A 17,461-nucleotide genomic window follows, 5' to 3' on the forward strand; every position below is an offset into this window, starting at 1 on the left:
GACTGTAAGCTAGGAGCACTCATTAAATCCACAAATGACTTAGCCATCCTGCAGGGAAGTTTGTCCCAAATAAATAACTGGTGTCAAAGTCATGGACTGAAACTAAATGCAAAAACTGCATTATTGTATCATTTGGGAAATCATCTACCCCAGGAAGCTACCACATTGACAATACACTCCTAATAGCTGACCCAGTTGTTCAGGATTTGGGAACCTATGTGGACAGTGACCTAATTTCTGACCAACATGTATCCATTGTTGTATGAAATTCCTTCTATATTTCACAGCCTATAAACAAAGGGATTCTGCCTGAATATAAAGCTCCCTTTGGCATGTATCTGTCCAGACACATGCAACAACTGGAATGCCCACAGAGATACTTTACTAAAAGGATACAAGCCCTAAACAACATGTCCTACATGGACTACTCAAAGCCCTGTCATTATGCTCTATATCCTAAAGACTGCTAAGATTTGAGCTGTATCTAGTGTACAGGTCATCCTTTGGCCCATTACTTATGGATTTACTGCACATCAGCAAGTCAAATGCCATCTGAAATACTCAGTTTAGGGATCTAAACCTCTGCTGAAACATCAACAGATTGGTTTGGAGGCACAGTTATATCTCACATAGAACAGCACTGCTGTGGAACAGACTCCCCATTGACATAAACAAAGTTCACCCCTGTCCATATTCAAGCCCAGCTTAATTCTATCAATGGGAAACAGAAAATTTTCTATAGGACTGCTCCCATAATACTAATGGACAGAGGCAGCTCCTGAATGCTTTATCCCATGCATGGGTCACCTCAAATTATCTAAGGTATGATCCTAGTTATTGTCATTAGGGGTAATATGTAATTATCAACCTTGGGATGTATAAGGCTCATCTATAACCACACAGGATAGAATATTTCAAACACAGAAAGGGAAATTCCGTAGGCTTAAAATGTCTTGCAAGGGCAGCAAGTCTCGTACTTACCTATGAACCTGTCTTAGAAATGCTGAAAATGTTTAACAGTTTGATGTTTTTTTTTCTCTTCTGATATGTACCCTACTAACCTAGCAAGATGATCAGCTTTAACAATTGGCTTAAACACTGGTGTCATTCAAAGGGGATCCAGTATCTGTCTGCCTGGGATGACATGCTGGACAAGCCACGCTTTGCTTGCAGGGGACGCTTGCACCCCTCACCTGATCGGATATTGGCAGAGGGCACCCCCACCCCATAGTGCCTTTTTTTTAGGGGCAAAACAAACCCTAAAACTACCACTAGAGAAAAAAAAAAAAAAAAAAAAAAAATAATGGTGCTCAATGCCAATGCCAGAATCTAAATCTCAAAAACCCTTCTTCTTCTCCCCTTGTCTCAGTATGGAGAACATCCTGGTCTGTGTGCTTGAAGAAACCTGAGAGCACCCCAAGCCACCCTGGCTTACCTCATATCATCATGTCATCCTCCAAAAAAAAAACAACAATACCCAAGGAGGGGGGGGGTATCCATTCACATACACACACACCTCACCCACCCACACCAACTGATGCGCCAGCGCAGACCAACCATCCAGGTGCATCAGGTGCAACATTGCCCAGGCTGCTCTGCAGCATAGCATGTTACAGGCCACACAACTCAGGCTCAGAACAAAACATGGCCTTCTTCATGTATCACCAAACACCATCATACACATCATCATACATACTAGATGACTTCAATATACAATTACCTACTACTCACTGGGAACACTAAAACACCCAAACAGCCCAAAGTTCCAAAAATTCATAAAATCAAATGCAATGACCACAAGACCAACCAACACAGAGAGATCATCATCATCATCATCATCATACAATGTTCAACACACATCACAAACACACCCCTCAACATCACTGACCACCAAGATCAGATCACACTAAGTCCCAACTGGAGGTCCTCATCCCAAAAAAAGAAAATAAAAGAAAGACACAGTCAAAAAGAAAAAGACTACTTCTTCCTACTCTTGTGTCTTCTCCTTTCACACCCCGAGCCAGTGGAGAAACAATACTCAATAAGACGCCTCACCTAGAAACACCTGCACGCTGCACCTGCATCACCAGCAGGCAATCCCAAACAAAAAAAGAAAGACAAAGGAAGGCAATTTGCAAAAAAGCACACAAAGATAAACAAACTCTAACAAAAAGAACAAAAACAAACAAGACAAGGAAAAAAAAACAAAAAGGTAAGAATAAAGAGAAAGCTAAAAAACACAAGAAAAAAATAAAACCAGAAAAAAAAAAAAAGAAAAAAAATAAAAAAAAAAAAAGCAAATTCAAATCAAAATAGCTAAAGACTCAAAAAGACTATAGAAGGCCTTTAGCTAGAAAAAACACTCACAGAACTGAAAAGAACAGATATGAAATGTAAACTGGTTTAAAATGATAGAGCACAAAACCCAGTACACACTGCCACCCAAAACTTCCCCTCCCCCAATGCAACCCAAGAGAAAATGCTCAGCAGTCCCCCCCCCTCCCCAAATGCAGCCCAACCAAAAAACTCCAGCAAGCCCAAGCAAATCCAGCTAACTGGTGATGGTGTCCCGGCAAGCCTGTCACAAGAGGGTTATGCTGACAAAGTTTGCAGATGACTGCAAACTGGTGGCAATCCACTGAGCACAGAAGAAGTTATCATGAAGGGATTCTCTGAACTTATACAGGTTATTTGCACTTTTTAAAGACTATACTATCTATGAGTGTCAAAAATGCTGAAATTTCCAATAAACATGTAACTTAAAGTTTACAAAATGGCATGAAACGATGATATATTGACTGCATTACGATACAATGGACTTAAGTTTGTTCATATTTGTGCTTCAGAAAGTTGCTCTATTTTGATATTTTGAACTCAGTACTTACAGGCATGGGTTTGTGGGATCACTGAAGAGCAATTTGATGTTCTCTTACATGTACAGCCTGTGGTATCAAGTGTCTCACTGTCCCATGGCATACTTTTCAGACAAGATGGCTGCAAGCTAGGTTTATATGGCCTACAGCCTGAAAGCAAGTGGTCAGCCAAGTAATCATGGAAATAATGGTTTTATGAAATATGATGTGATGTTTAAGTAACTCACAATACCTTTCTGACTTCAGTTGCTGTCACTTTAACATCATAATTTTCTGCAACATTTTCTAACAACAAAAAATGCAGCTCTTGTTTGGTATTCCCAAAATGGATTTGTATATTTAAGTACCAGGGAAACTTCTTTCCTTCTTTACTATTATTTTTTTCTTTCAGAATCAGGTAATTAATCATGTTCTTCACCCATTAATTAGGTTCATTCTTTATCATACCCATGCACTCCGTTTTACTCGGCTCCGACAGTCTACTCCACAAAGCTTATAGAAAGGGGTATAGAGTCAGCCTTTTGTCAGACTAGGCCTTGGAAAGAACAAAATTACCAAAAAGGTGACATGACATGGCCTGGGTTTTAAACAATAAATACATACACTTAGTAGCTCATTTTTGAAGAGTGACTGCCTACTCCATTCTCTCACTTTCAAAAGCCATGTTTCACATTTATCGTGTCAGAGGATGTCATCATCTGCCTCACTTAATAATATTTGAGTACTGGCATACATTCTAATTCATTTTATTTCCTGTCTGTTTTCTTGCTCCATTTAATTCTGTAATTTCTTAATGGTAATGCTTGCCTGAAGTGCAGATGCTCTATAGAATAATTATTCATTTTTATTTTATTTTAGTTTTTCACTGACCTGAAAACTTTTTTTATGGCCTTGACCGAACAACTTAAGAATTCAAGGTCATTTATCTAATGCGTACAGATTTATTTACCATATCTGCAGATGGTTGTGCTACTCCTGTGGCCTGAAGCATATAGCAGTCAGCAGATGGAGTAAGAAATACAAATCTTATTGTCTCAGCTGAACTGGATTTCCACTAGGAGCAACTATTCTTTTAGTTCATCGTATTAAACTTGATTAGATTCTCACAAGCAGAATTAAAAATTATTTTTTTGCGTGTGTTATTGCTGCCAGCATCTCTACCTCTATTTCTCCTCCAGAGATGTGCTTTGTCATAATTACATTAAACATGACAGTTTTAAGCAGCCTCCTTTCAATAGTACAGCGTGCTGTATATTCTGACTATTCTGTCTCTTAATTTCTGGCAAGTAGCTCATGTCATTGTACAGTATACAGACATACTCTACATGATTATTTTCTTCTGTACCACCTCTAGTTTACAACAGCAGCAGAAACAGACAATGAATGAAAAGAATCTCTTGTTCACCTTAGTCCACCAATCCACTGTCAGTTAAGTAGATTGTAGTCATCTTCCACGTTCTCATAACCAAAATCACCATGTGTATTTCTGTATTACCCCGCATTGTGCATGACTCATTCACCTACTTAGGAAAGCTACTTCACATCAGCTTAGAGTTGTTCTCGCTGTTGAGCTTTGCCTGTGCTTTGTTGTTTATCATGTGGAATTGAAAGTTTCTTTATGTCTCTGGTCTCCCACCTCTTATTAAATAGGTAAATAAGAAGTTCCCTAAGTCATTCAAAGTAGGTTTACTTTTGCAGTCCTTCCACCACTTTGTTGTCCTTGTCTGAATAAACTCCTCTTTTTTAATACCTTTGCAAGAAAATCTCCAACGCTGCATATGGTACACCAGATTGGTGTTTTCCAATAGTCAGTACAGAAAGACAATAATGGTTTGTTTTTCACTGGTGTTACATTCCTCTATGCTTTCAGAATTTCTTCACAGATTTTGCTTTGCTGCCATCCCAGTTTTGTTGTGTCAACCACCTCCTTACTGTGCATGTTTCCCTTGACCTCCCTCAACCTATATAAAGGCCAGAAGAAACTGAGTAAAACATACATTTTCTGTCTTATTTTGGTGTTCTGTATTATGCTGACATCTTTGGGCACTCTAGGTTTTCATTACTAATTTTTATTTTATTTTGACCCGAAATGCCCTGATTGGAGGGAAAATATTGACCTGATTTTGTATCTTGGTTGAACTTTATTTTTCTGATGTGTTCCGACTCCTGAGAAAATTAGCTTATTTTGCTGTACTGCTTTATGCCTTGTTTGTGTTTACTTAGAATGGCATGCTCAGAATTTACTGCTAACTTTGAGAATCTTTGGACAGGGCATCTAAAATTTTTTCCACTCACGACCTGATTTGGTTTCTCTGTCATGTTTTAAACATGTTGTAATAAGGAGCTTCTTCTGCTGCTGAAAAACAATGTTTAAATTAGATGGGAAAAAAAACAAAAAACAGAGCTCCTGAGTTTATCTATTATCACCAGTAGTATACGGTTTCTTCATCCTTCGGCTACAAAGTAAAACAGCTGTGAACCACAAAGGCTCAATGGGTTTTTGGTCCAGGAGAGGGAAACAATGTAGCTGCAAATGAAAGTACATAGTAAAACAGCTGAGAATTCCTAAAAACTTAACATGTTTATGACTCCAGTGGGTTTGAATAAACAGCTACAAATACCTTAGTGTGTATTTTTCCCTTGCCAGAAACCTTAAAATGTTATGAGTAAGATGATGTAAGACCCAGGGAGACAAATTACTAAAGAAAGTATAATGTGATTTTATTCAACACCAACATGGTGTGCACTGATGGAGCTGAACAGAATAGAAATACCAGAGAAGGGAGAAGAAAAAAAAACGCTAAATCATGCTTTTTAATATATAGCAATACATGGATCAGTTTGTAAGAATGAAAAGAAAAGCTTCTTCACATCAGCTTACAGTGTTCTCCATTTTGAGAGCATTGTTTTCACTTGGGAAAATTAAATGTTGAATTCAGTGTCTAGTTGTTCTTCAATTTCTTTTTTCCTGAATCTAGGTTAACATATACTGGACTGTTTCCCTGCCTTTCAAAGTTTGCAATCTTCCTGTTCAAACCATCATTTGTGACATCTATCTACTTTTTATCGATATATAATCAGTGAAGAGACATATCTTTCCACTGAGTATGTTCTTAATGTCTCTTTAAACTGATATCAAAGAGGACTTTTCTTAGCAGTAAACCTCAGGAACGTATTTGCTGTTTACTCCTTATAGATTCCAAATCACTTTTATTCTTGTTTTAACTTTTGCACAAATCACTACATTATAATAACCTCCTAAGCTACATAATGTTTGCATTACTAAAACACTCTGTCAAACACCATGCTAAATCCAGGTAATCCACATCAAGAGATTTTTGTGATCTATCACTTCAGTCAAACAACTAAAGAATTCTAATACATCTGCTTGAAGTAACCTCTCTGTAGTAAATCCATGCTACATGATTTAAGGTCAAATATGAATGTCACAGGAAATGCAGACTCTTTGGTCAGTTAACTTAGAAACCAACTATGACGGGTTCTACTAAAAATATCATATACCATTTTAAACAGAGAATTCTAAAAGCAAAGTTAAGTCTATTCATCTCACATTTTATTATATAGCCCTTTCTTTCTTGAGGGGTTATAAAACACCACTGGGAGAACTACAGAGACACATAACTACCAGGTACATGACGCTTCATTTAACATCTTACTTCTTTTGATTTTTTTTATCCAGTCCTTCTTTGTTGACATTACCTACAAATGAGACAAAAAGTGGATGTGAAATGATATAAATTTCAGCAAGTACTGATGTCACCCTTCTGTGAGGATGATGTGTACATGTGTATCATCGGGAACCCTTAGCTCTTTGTATTTGTTAGGAGGCAATAAGTTGTTAGGGAGTTACCTTCTCTTAATCAGATTCCTCTTTGCATTATATTAAATGTTGATGTTATTTTTTTCATATTTGGTAACCAAATAAGACATTCTGTCATGAAGTCCATTTGAAGGGGATTTAATTATACTAGAACTTGTGCAATGTTATAAGTTATCCTTGTGTAAGTTGAGTTCTGCAGTTTTGTGTTTTTGCCTCCCAGACTCATTACTTTACAATTTTAGATTTATTTCAAATTCCCATGACTTAGATGATTCTTTTAGTTTTGTAAACTATTGCTTCATCTTTTTTGTACCTTTGTGTCTATCATCCATGTCATATATCCTTTTGACATCAGATGAAAGGACAATATTTTCTTTCCAAGCCTTCTGAAATTTCACTTAAGAAGACAAGGGATCATACTCCAGAACTAACTTGTGCAGTACTCCACTAGTCAGCATACTTTTACCTGAGTAAACTCTATTTACTATCACCCTTTGAGTCCTACAGTATAGTGAGGGTTTTACTTATGCTGCCAATTTGAGGCCAATTAATGTCTTTGTAACTTGCTGACTAACCTACTGTATGGCTCAGTCTGAAAAACAAGTAGGCCTCAATGACATCACCATTTGCTATAATATCCACCACTGTTCTTTTCTTCTACCTACTCCTTCTTCATACAGCCATGTCACCCACTCTCACTACCTCTCAACATTCAGCACCATTAACACATCTGGACAAACCCTAAAGTAATGGGGGGGACAAAGGCCCAAAAATAAGGACAGGTTTTAAATATTGTTTTTATAAACTTAAAAAGTTGATAGAATAACAGGATTTGTACTAGTATATATTTTCTGAATGATATGAAGTATGAAACTCAAATATCTGTCATTATTTAGTGTCTTCAGTCCTCAGTACTTTTCCATAAAACACAACTTTTATGAGGAGAAGACCAAAAACAGTTGAGAGGTATGCACATACTACCTCCAACATTCCTTGTGCACTTTACTTCCTTATAAAACCCTCAATTATGACAACACTAAACCCCCTACTTTCATGTTACTACCATTCCTCATATACTTACACTATCTGCCCAGGCTCTTTCTTTTCGATTTCTGTCTCATCTCTATCTCCCACATCGATTTTTACATGTTATTTCCAAACTCCACTTGGTTTAAACATTTCTTTGGCCAATGTAACTCCATCTCTCCTTCTTTAATCCCTCATACTTTTCTTTCCTATTTATCTTAACAAAAGCATTCTCTCTCTCCCCCCCTCTATCTCTCCTTCCTTGTGTGCAATCTAATTTTCATTCCCATTGCCTCAGAACTAAAACTTTCTTTTTTCCCTCATACATATTGCTTCCTACTGTCTGACTTTAGCCATTTTCCCTCTTACCGCTCCTTCACGCCTAGCTCATCTTTCTCCACTCTCTCACTGCCACATTCTCCCAAGACTACTCTCAGATAAGTAAAACTCAAGTTTCACCTTTTATTGTTCTTCTCATTTGCATGTCCAACAATATCAAATTCAGTTCTGTACCCCCATGCCGACCAGCTCACTGCCCCCTGTACCTTCTTTGCCACCTCAAGTAAAATTAATTTAAAGTTTGTTCTTCTCAATATTGATGGCATTAAGTCCGTACTTGACTCCATTCTTGCATTACTTTGACAGCGTGGACTTAACCTTATCAACACCTGTGAAGCCTGGCTAAAACTAAACTCTTTCATCATCATATTCATTTCTCTGTAATACCAAGCCCTACACTTAGATCATCCTACACTACGGATTAAATATAAGATGCTTGTTTCTCTACAAATATCATTTCTCTGGCTCCCACCTTGCCAATTCTTCCACAACAGATAAATACATTTCTAACAGGCTCACCTTTAACCTCTCCTTCTGAGGTATGATTAAACTTACAATAGTCTGAAGCTAATGACCACCTCCCACCTTTGTCTTTAAACATAATTACCTTTTAGTACACATCTTACCAGTCTACATCAGAATGTTGACACCATAATCATAAGTAATTTTTGTCTAAACCACCTAGACCCCACCAGTCATGACATTAAAGCTTGTTTAGCCTACTTTGACCTTACCCAGATTACATACAAATTTATGGGACCTAGTTTTGACACCTACACCATTTTAGATTTCATTCATATCAAAACCCAAGACAAACTCAAAAATCAAAAAGTACTCCTATATAACCTAATTGCCTAATCATTTAGCAATGGTCCAATAAAAAACCTGCAGTTCCCAAACTTTACTTCATGTTCATGTTTATGCAAGTGCCTCAGCCCTCACACTGTACAAGTAATTTACAAGCAAATAAAAATACAAAACATAAGATACAATAAAGAAAAATGAAATATATAAAAGTAATATAAATGCTTTAAAATGGTTTGCAAGCAAATCACATCAAACAGTAAAAGTAGTAAAATTATTTTAAAGCTAACTCAAATAACTATGACTATAGGGAGTACTTGAAGCCAAGCACATAGTAAGTTTCATGGTGTGATCCTTTTTTATGCAAAAGACACAACTCCAAGAAAATTCAAGCTGCACCCCCAGCATCCCCTTTAGTGGCAGAGTGAATAGACAATGTCAGCTGGTACCAGGTCAGCAGGCCCTGCAGATGAGGGTCGAAGGCATGTAGATCAAAGCAAGACATGATGACATGATTAGAACTTTGTAGATAATACACTACATGTCTGGAGGCCAGTGCAATCCCCAAATAGCCATCATAATACGGTGGCACTTCAGAACCCTAGTTAGTAGATAGGCTTCAAAGTTCTGCAGTACCTGCAGGTGATCAAGTTCTAGAGGACCGAATTACAGAGCTTTACTGTAGTCCAAATCATGTTCACCTCATTAGGGAGAACAGGGGATGGAATAAGGAGCTTGATGACAGCAGTGTTCCTAAGATGGAAACAGGAAGATCTGACATTTACTGAAATTTAGTCCTTTAATATAAACCTGCTGTTAATAATGATTCCTAAGTTATGCACCTTAAGCATGAGTTACAGTTTGTATCCATAATAGGTAATGATTGGGATAAGACTTGAGCAGTCAAATCCTTGTGGAGGATCATAGCCAGCATCTTGTATGTGTTGAATTTAAGATGATTATTGACTATCCAAGAATGGTTGCATTTTATGCTGTTTACTAGTTAGTTAATGGCTGACTCAGACTCCAAAGAGTACAAGAATTACAGATGTAAATCATCAGAATAGTAGTGACATTGCAAACCAATCAAATTATGTCTTCCAAAGTAAACATATAGACAATGAACCGAAGTAGAATGGAGCCCATGCAGGATACCAGTGCAGGACTACACCAGTGATGGCACAGTTGTGCTGCAGTTGTTCCAGCACTGTGAAGTCATCCACTGTGACAAATACAGATGAAAGTTCAAGAAGAAGCACTACAAAATAATTAGGTTGATTTCTTGCCATAAGGAGGTTTTCAATATTATGGAAAGTTATTAAGTCTCATGTTTATTCTTCACAAAATGAATATTAACTTGTAGTTTCTTCACAAATGATTCAAATAAAATGTTTATAATATGTTTATGTCAAAGGAAAACTGAAAAACAAATACATGATTATAGCAGGCTGGCCAATCAGCGTGCACATTTTTAGGGTAGGCATTGTATAATATGCAATATATAGTTTCACGTAAGTCGTAGCTTTATATTTCAAGTGTCTTAAAATTGTATTCTCTCTGTTTGTACTGACAGTTGAAGACAAAGTAAGTGCTGAAGGAGTTAAGGGATGTTATGCTTAAAAGTGTCAGGTATCCATGGAAACCAGATTAATCAACAGTACGCTCTGGCCTTCTCAGGCTGGGGGATGAGTCTTAGCAAGGATGTCTATGAGATAGTGTGTACTGCTACAAAACGTTAAAAAGTTGCAAGCCAAGAAATCTTAAGCACAGGTGGTCTAGGTTTTAAAATGTATATTGTCAAGTGTTCGAGTGGAGCTGTATCACGAGGACATAAAATATTTAAAAATGTTATTACTTGTTAAAAGCTATGTTACATCAAAGTTCTGAATGCATGAAATTGATAAGAAAAAATATATAAATGAGGTATTTTCCTCTGTTCTTTGAGAATGATCTGACAATTTTAGTAGCAGTCTCCCAGCACTGTTTATGGGATAAACAAGTACTTTGCACACCATGAAGCATTATTCCTGCATCAAGACTAAAAGGTGAAGCTTGTTGTTATTTATTTCTGAACTTTAACATCAAAAAGATCTTGTGAGGGTTATCTTAGTGTTGCATCTAGATCAGAACCCAGATTTGGGCAGGTCATTGAAGTTATCTCTTAACTTTCCTGTTATTGATTTCTTACCTTCTCAAGAACTTTGCCTAAATGTGGAAAGTTTGGGAGTGGTCAATAATTATCCAGACTGTCATGACACAATCTCAGTTTTAAGAACTGGAGTAATCAAGGCCTCTATCAGCTGAGATGGAAAATCCCACCTATAAGAGAAGGAAGGACAGTCTTATGTAGGGTTAGACTTAATATCTCCAGACAGTCTTGAAAAGACCTGGTGGGACAAGATCCCCTTCATGGGTAGTGATGCACATACTGGAAACAGCTGAAATAAAATCATCATAAATGGTCATGGAAAACTTACTCAAACTGAAGGAGGGACTTTGTTTCCTCAGACTACTGCCGCAACTCTGTTGAGCACTTTGTGGGAATCCTGATCTGATCAGGGTAAGCTTGGATGCAAATATGAAGAACTGAGTTGTATTAATCATTATTTAAAGCTTTCCAGGGATTTAAACAGACTTGGATTCATAGCCCGTTCCCAAACGATGGAAGAGTGCAGCTGAGCAGCTTACTCCTGTGGAGATCTCCCTAGACAAGTATATAGATTTAATATCCTTAATGAAGACATCATTCTGTGACCCTCTTTGCAATCGGGGCTACTTTGAATTATGTTTTGATGCACTCATTTCTTTGTCTGTTCCACAGTGTACATCTTGCCACCCAAATCAGGCACTTCATCTCCATCATGTCAAACTTCCTCAACTGCTTTGCCTTGACTGCCCAGTTTTCTGTGCCACATGGAAGCTCTGGACAGATCACTGTTTTGTACACTTTACTTTTCAGCTTCTTTAGCATTCTTCTGTCATGGACTATCATGGACACTCTGTGCTAGTCGGCTACAGCACTACTGATTCTGGTTTTGACTGTTTCAGTCAGTCTTCCCTTCTCTTTAGCAACCCCTCACAGATGCTTGAAGTTGTTAACTTTTTCAGATATTTCCCTTTTATCTCAGTTTCAGCTTCATCTGATTTTTCGCATTTGCTGCTATGACCTTGATCATGTCTGTAGTAATTTTCATTTTATGTGCCTTCATCTATGCACTCCAGTCTCCTCTGATTTGCTAAATTCATCTTCAGAGTCTGGTTACAGTGTAACATTGTCTGCATACAGTATCTTTGTTGATCTGTCCCCTCTGACCTGTTTGCTAATGTAATCCATTGCCAACTCACAGCAGTAGACTCAAAGCTGAACCCTTATGCACTCCATCTCCCACTGTGATCCCATCTGTGAGTACAAAAATTGGGTTGGATTCAGAAAGGGCCTCCACCACAGGTAAGCACTACCCCTGCCAGCTGCCCTTTCTGATTCAGAGATAAACCTATGACAGATATCCTAAATGATCTGTAGGATCACCACCATTGGCCATCTCCCCGGCAGTGCTATATTTATCTATATTTATATTTAACATTTGTTTACCAGGAAAGTCCGACTTGGAACGAAGCCAATTTTCAGCAGAGGCCTGGGGAGAAATTCTCCAGACGCATGTCTTTGTGACATGGGAGGAAACCGGAGTAACTGGAGGAAACCCACACGAATGCAGGGAGGACATGCAGACTCTGCACTGAAGGCACTCCAGTTGAAAATGGAACCAGAGAACCTCTTGCTGTGAGGCGACAATGCTACCACTGCACCACTGTGCCGAATTCCAAGGGAGATATCTATGGTAATTATCCATTGCACCTTGGAAAGACTGCAGCAATGCATTTGCACAACAGATCAATTTATAGAATTATGTGGTTGAATATGTTAACTTGAATGGCCATGCTAATTAAGCTATCCAAAGGTTCACATTTACCCATTAATTTCAAAAGATGAGATTGTGTTAGCGGTAAGTGCTGCAGAGTTTAGCAGACAAGTATTGGTGGGATGTGTGTGTGTGTGTGTGTGTGTGTGTGTGTGTGTGTGTGTGTGTGTGTGTGTGTGTGTGTGTGTGTGTGTGTGTGTGTGTGTATGCATGTTGTATCAGACAAGGAATAATTAAATGCCTATGCCAGTGTGATACATGGGCTGCCAGAGGTGATTACAACAGGAAAGTGCTGATTTGCACTAGCAGTAATCACTATGTGATTTAGAGACATGTAAATCAACTGATAATGGAGTCTTTCTTCATTGTGGCTAATGGGTCTCTGAATTGCATGCTCTGTTATATGAAAAACAGGCCCTTTTAGCCACAGTTCTTCATGCCCATGGTGGGATTCTTTATGAATTTCAGAGACTGTCCATACTTCTGTTATTCGGTTCTTTTACGTAGCCTTTACTAATTCTGGCAATGTTTCTGAAATTTTGAACCATCCCAATACCACTCATATCAGCTTTCTTGGAACTTAGTTATATGTTTTCTCCAAGCCTAGGAATACCCACTTGAACTCTTTCTTCATATCCTGCATCTTCTTCAGTATTTTTCTCACTGTAAACATCAGGTCAGCTGTGCTGCATCCTGATCTGAATCCAAATTGCTCATTTCCCATCTGATTTTCTACTATTCTATGTATTTAGTTATCAATTACCCACTCCAGTATTTTCATGTAATGTGACAGGAGTTTTATATTTTTGTATTGATCACAGTTATGAATGTCCCATTTTTTCTTGTATACTGTCACTCAAATGCTTATTCTCCAGTAATCTGGGATTTGCTTTCCATTCCTAACTATGATGAATACCCTCAGGAGCCATTTGTTTGCTAGCTCACCCAATATCTTGATCATATCTGCTGTGATGTCATTTGGGCCTACTTCCTTCCTTGTTTTCATTTTTCTTAGTCCTGGACTTACTTCTTCTAGGGTGGTTTCTTCTTCCTCTATTGCTGTAGGCTGTACCTGGATCGGTGTAATTTCTGTGGGGTTGTCTTCATTCAGGGGCTGCTGTAAGTACTCCTTCCATGGACAAGCCTCTGAATTGATTGAATCCTATCAAATTATCACTAAAATTCAGCAAATATGTAAAACAAGATGCACCCAAACTGCTATCTTCTCCCTTACAGTCTCAATTCTCACAGGTGTATTTAGAGGCCTTCCATCTAGAACTCTGTGCACTAAGCCTATTAAAACCTTCATCTGTATCATACTCTCCTTCTCAGTGCCTTGCTCACCTCAAACTTTTCTGTAGAAACCACAAATTGATTTATTATCCACCTGTTTGGTGACTGATTTAGCAAATAAATCTTTTAGGTTCATGCACATTGTTGTGGTTAACTGCTGCGGCTACAATGTGTAGATATAGGCAACCCCTTCAGTCACTCTGAACACACACACACACACACACACACACACACACACACACACACACACACACCATTCCCATATCTGTCCATGAGTTTTACCCTGATCCCTGTACCTATGTATGTGAATAGTTTACGGTACTTGCTGGTGGCTAGTGCTTCCTCCCACTCCTGATCCTTGTAGTAGTTGAAGTGCCATTACAGCACAAATGTAATATGCCTGGTAGCTAGTGATTTCCCATACTGCTGTTAGTACCATTATGACACAAATGTATTATCCCTGTTGGCTAGTGTGTCCTCCCTACCTCTGATCCCTGTACTATGTTAACATTCAGTAAATGAGCATGGCCCTTTGGCAGTGTTGACTACAGTGGTATGGTGGGGCTGGCCTTGCTTGTTTACATGGAATCACTCAGTATGTATGTGCCTCCCTGGGGGCAGTTTTGGGAGAGGAAGCACAAAGACACTTCATATAAGCCTTTTCTCCCTGCTCCATTAGCATAGACCAAGGCTGTGGGGCTATACCTACATGGTGCTCCATGCATACATCTTAACTATCCAGATTTTAGCAGAATCTCTAGATTTTTGCCTCATATTTTTAGCCTGTTTCTCATAAATTTCTGAAAAATCATTGAAGACTGAAGTCAGAAAATAATGGCAGACATTTGAGTTTCAGAGTTCATATCCTTCAGAAAAGTAATGTTAATACAAGACCTGTTAGTCTATTAACTTTCTAAGTTTATAAGAGCAATATTTAAAAAAAAGTCCCTATTTTGGGCCTTTGTTCCCCCAGTATTTGTGGCTTTGCCCAGATTTTTTGTTCTAGGAGACTGAGAGGTATGACTGCACGTATTCATGCTACAGCACCTTGCACTGCCATATTAGAGCTGTCTCTGAATTTCAAAAGGTTACCATGACACATAGACGAAGCAGTACCTTTATGAATTCCCTCCAATGACTTGATCTGTTATATGAATGCATTTTATTTTATATATTTTTCTTCCAGCCTGTGGCTAATATGGATCCCAGTAGAATCAGTTCACTACCCTGGTTAAAAAAATAAATAAATATCTTGCTTACCCAATCAAAAAAAACTTCATAAGGTTTGTATGGCATTTGTTTCATGTCCAATGCTACAGTAGCTCTTAAATCAATGAATGCATAAATTAAATTCAATAAAAAGTTTTAAGGCACAATTTTAACTTTACTAGTAACTCTGAAGTGGTGGTTATTGATCGTACGCCATATTAGTGGAAAGCCGCATGTTATTACAAGAAAAGGGCAGTTTTATATCATGTAAACATATTATCTGTCTTGGGGCACAGGTATGCTCATTGACCTAATTTTCCTCTCATTACCTGGCTGTTACATCCAGAAGCTCCTGTTTAATGTGTGAAAACTGAGTAGGTGGCAATGGCTGGTCTGACATACTGTGGGTTGTGGCTATGTTTTAATTATACTCTTTCCCAGGTGTGCTAACGGTTGTAACATGCTATGCTGCCATTGTGGAGCTGTTGCACAAACTTCAGTGCATGCTTATTTCATTGTCATTGGCTGCTCAAGGCTGCATCTTTGCCAGTGCCAGAGAACAGCCCACAGCATATCATCTTTCACCCCTCCACCTACAAACAGTAAGACAGCTCAACGTCTACTACATGCTCTTTCTTCACCTTTTCCAGTCTCACAGGCTAGTTGAACACAGCCTTCCATTACTTGCCAATCCCAGCAGCAATATATTAGGTCTTCTTGTCAGTGGGCCAGTTAAAGTTATAAGTGGGCAAACTGTCTTGACACAAACTTTGCAGGGTAGCAGATAATGACAGCAGAATATTGGGGAGTTACTGAGCAGGCTGAGAACTGTTTCACTGTGCTAAAATCCTTCCGAATCACACATACACACATAGTGTTTCATTTGCAACTGATGAGTCCTTTGCCACCACAACAGTCCTACACAGGGTTATGCAAGCTGTCATTCTTATGTGGCCTTGGTTGTGGGCATCATTTTATGACACACATGCATCCGATCAGGTGAGTATATCATTGCTCTCTGCAATGACATCTGTACATAACCTTAAATACTCTCAACAAAATTTCTGCCATGCATGAAATCATCTTGAAGCCATATGGAATGTTATCTTCTTTTCCATGATTATGCTTTGCCAGACCTGTTTTTGCTTAATTCTGATCGAAGATAAGCTGGATGCTGGTTCCAGGAGTCTAACATTAAACAGTCAACCATCCTGCCAGGGAAGTAGACTGAGTCTATGTTGTTTTTTGCACCAGAGCTTCCAACTTGGCATTATGTTTGCATTTGTCAGATAGTATTTTGGTCGTACCCAACATGGACAAAGCCAAAAATAATGGGGGGGGGGGGACAAAGCTCCAAACATAGGAACACATTTTAATATTGCTCTTATAAACTTAGAAGGTTGCTAGAATAAAAGGTCTTGCTTTACCATGCATTTTTCTGAAGGATATGAAGTCTGAAACTCAAATGTCTGTCATTATTTAGTCAATTCGCTCTTCACTTATTTGCCATAAAGATCCAAAAAAACCACAAGTTTTATCAGGTACAAACCAAAAATATGAGACAAAAATCTGGACATTCTGCAAAAATATGGACAGTTGAGAGGTATGCGCAACATCAGAGACTGAAGAGTGTGAATGAATGCGGGGTGCATCCTGACAGAGCAGTATCTTTGTAGTTTTAGGCAACTCCCTGTCTTAACACAGGCATAGATGAAATTTACCTCCCAATTCTTTTGACTACCTCAGCTTCTTCTTTTTCTTCCTCTTCCTCAGCCACATTGATGTTTGAAACCATAACTGACTAATTGTCCAAGCTTGGGATATGAACTATTGGTGGCCAGCTAAGGTGCCAGCTGCAGTAATCTTGGTGGATCAATGTTACAAGTGCACAACATCTCATGTGACACCATGATAGAATCAGCCACGATGCCACACTGGCATCTCCCATACATTTATTCTATGTAATTTCATGTCCTCTACTAATAAAGAAGCAGCAAGAAGGGAATGCTGTTTAGCCATAGTGGCCGCAGACGGATATAGTCTATTTTTTACTGTCCCACTTGTCAAAGCATTCTGAAATTGAGATCCACTCCTGAAGAGGACTGCAAGCATTAGCTACTTATTAGTGCATCACAACAGACAATGATGCTAAGAGC

The sequence above is a fragment of the Protopterus annectens genome, chromosome 17.part0 (assembly GCF_019279795.1).
Source record: "Protopterus annectens isolate FY-2018-M chromosome 17.part0, PAN1.0, whole genome shotgun sequence".
NCBI classification, from domain to species: domain Eukaryota; kingdom Metazoa; phylum Chordata; order Ceratodontiformes; family Protopteridae; genus Protopterus; species Protopterus annectens.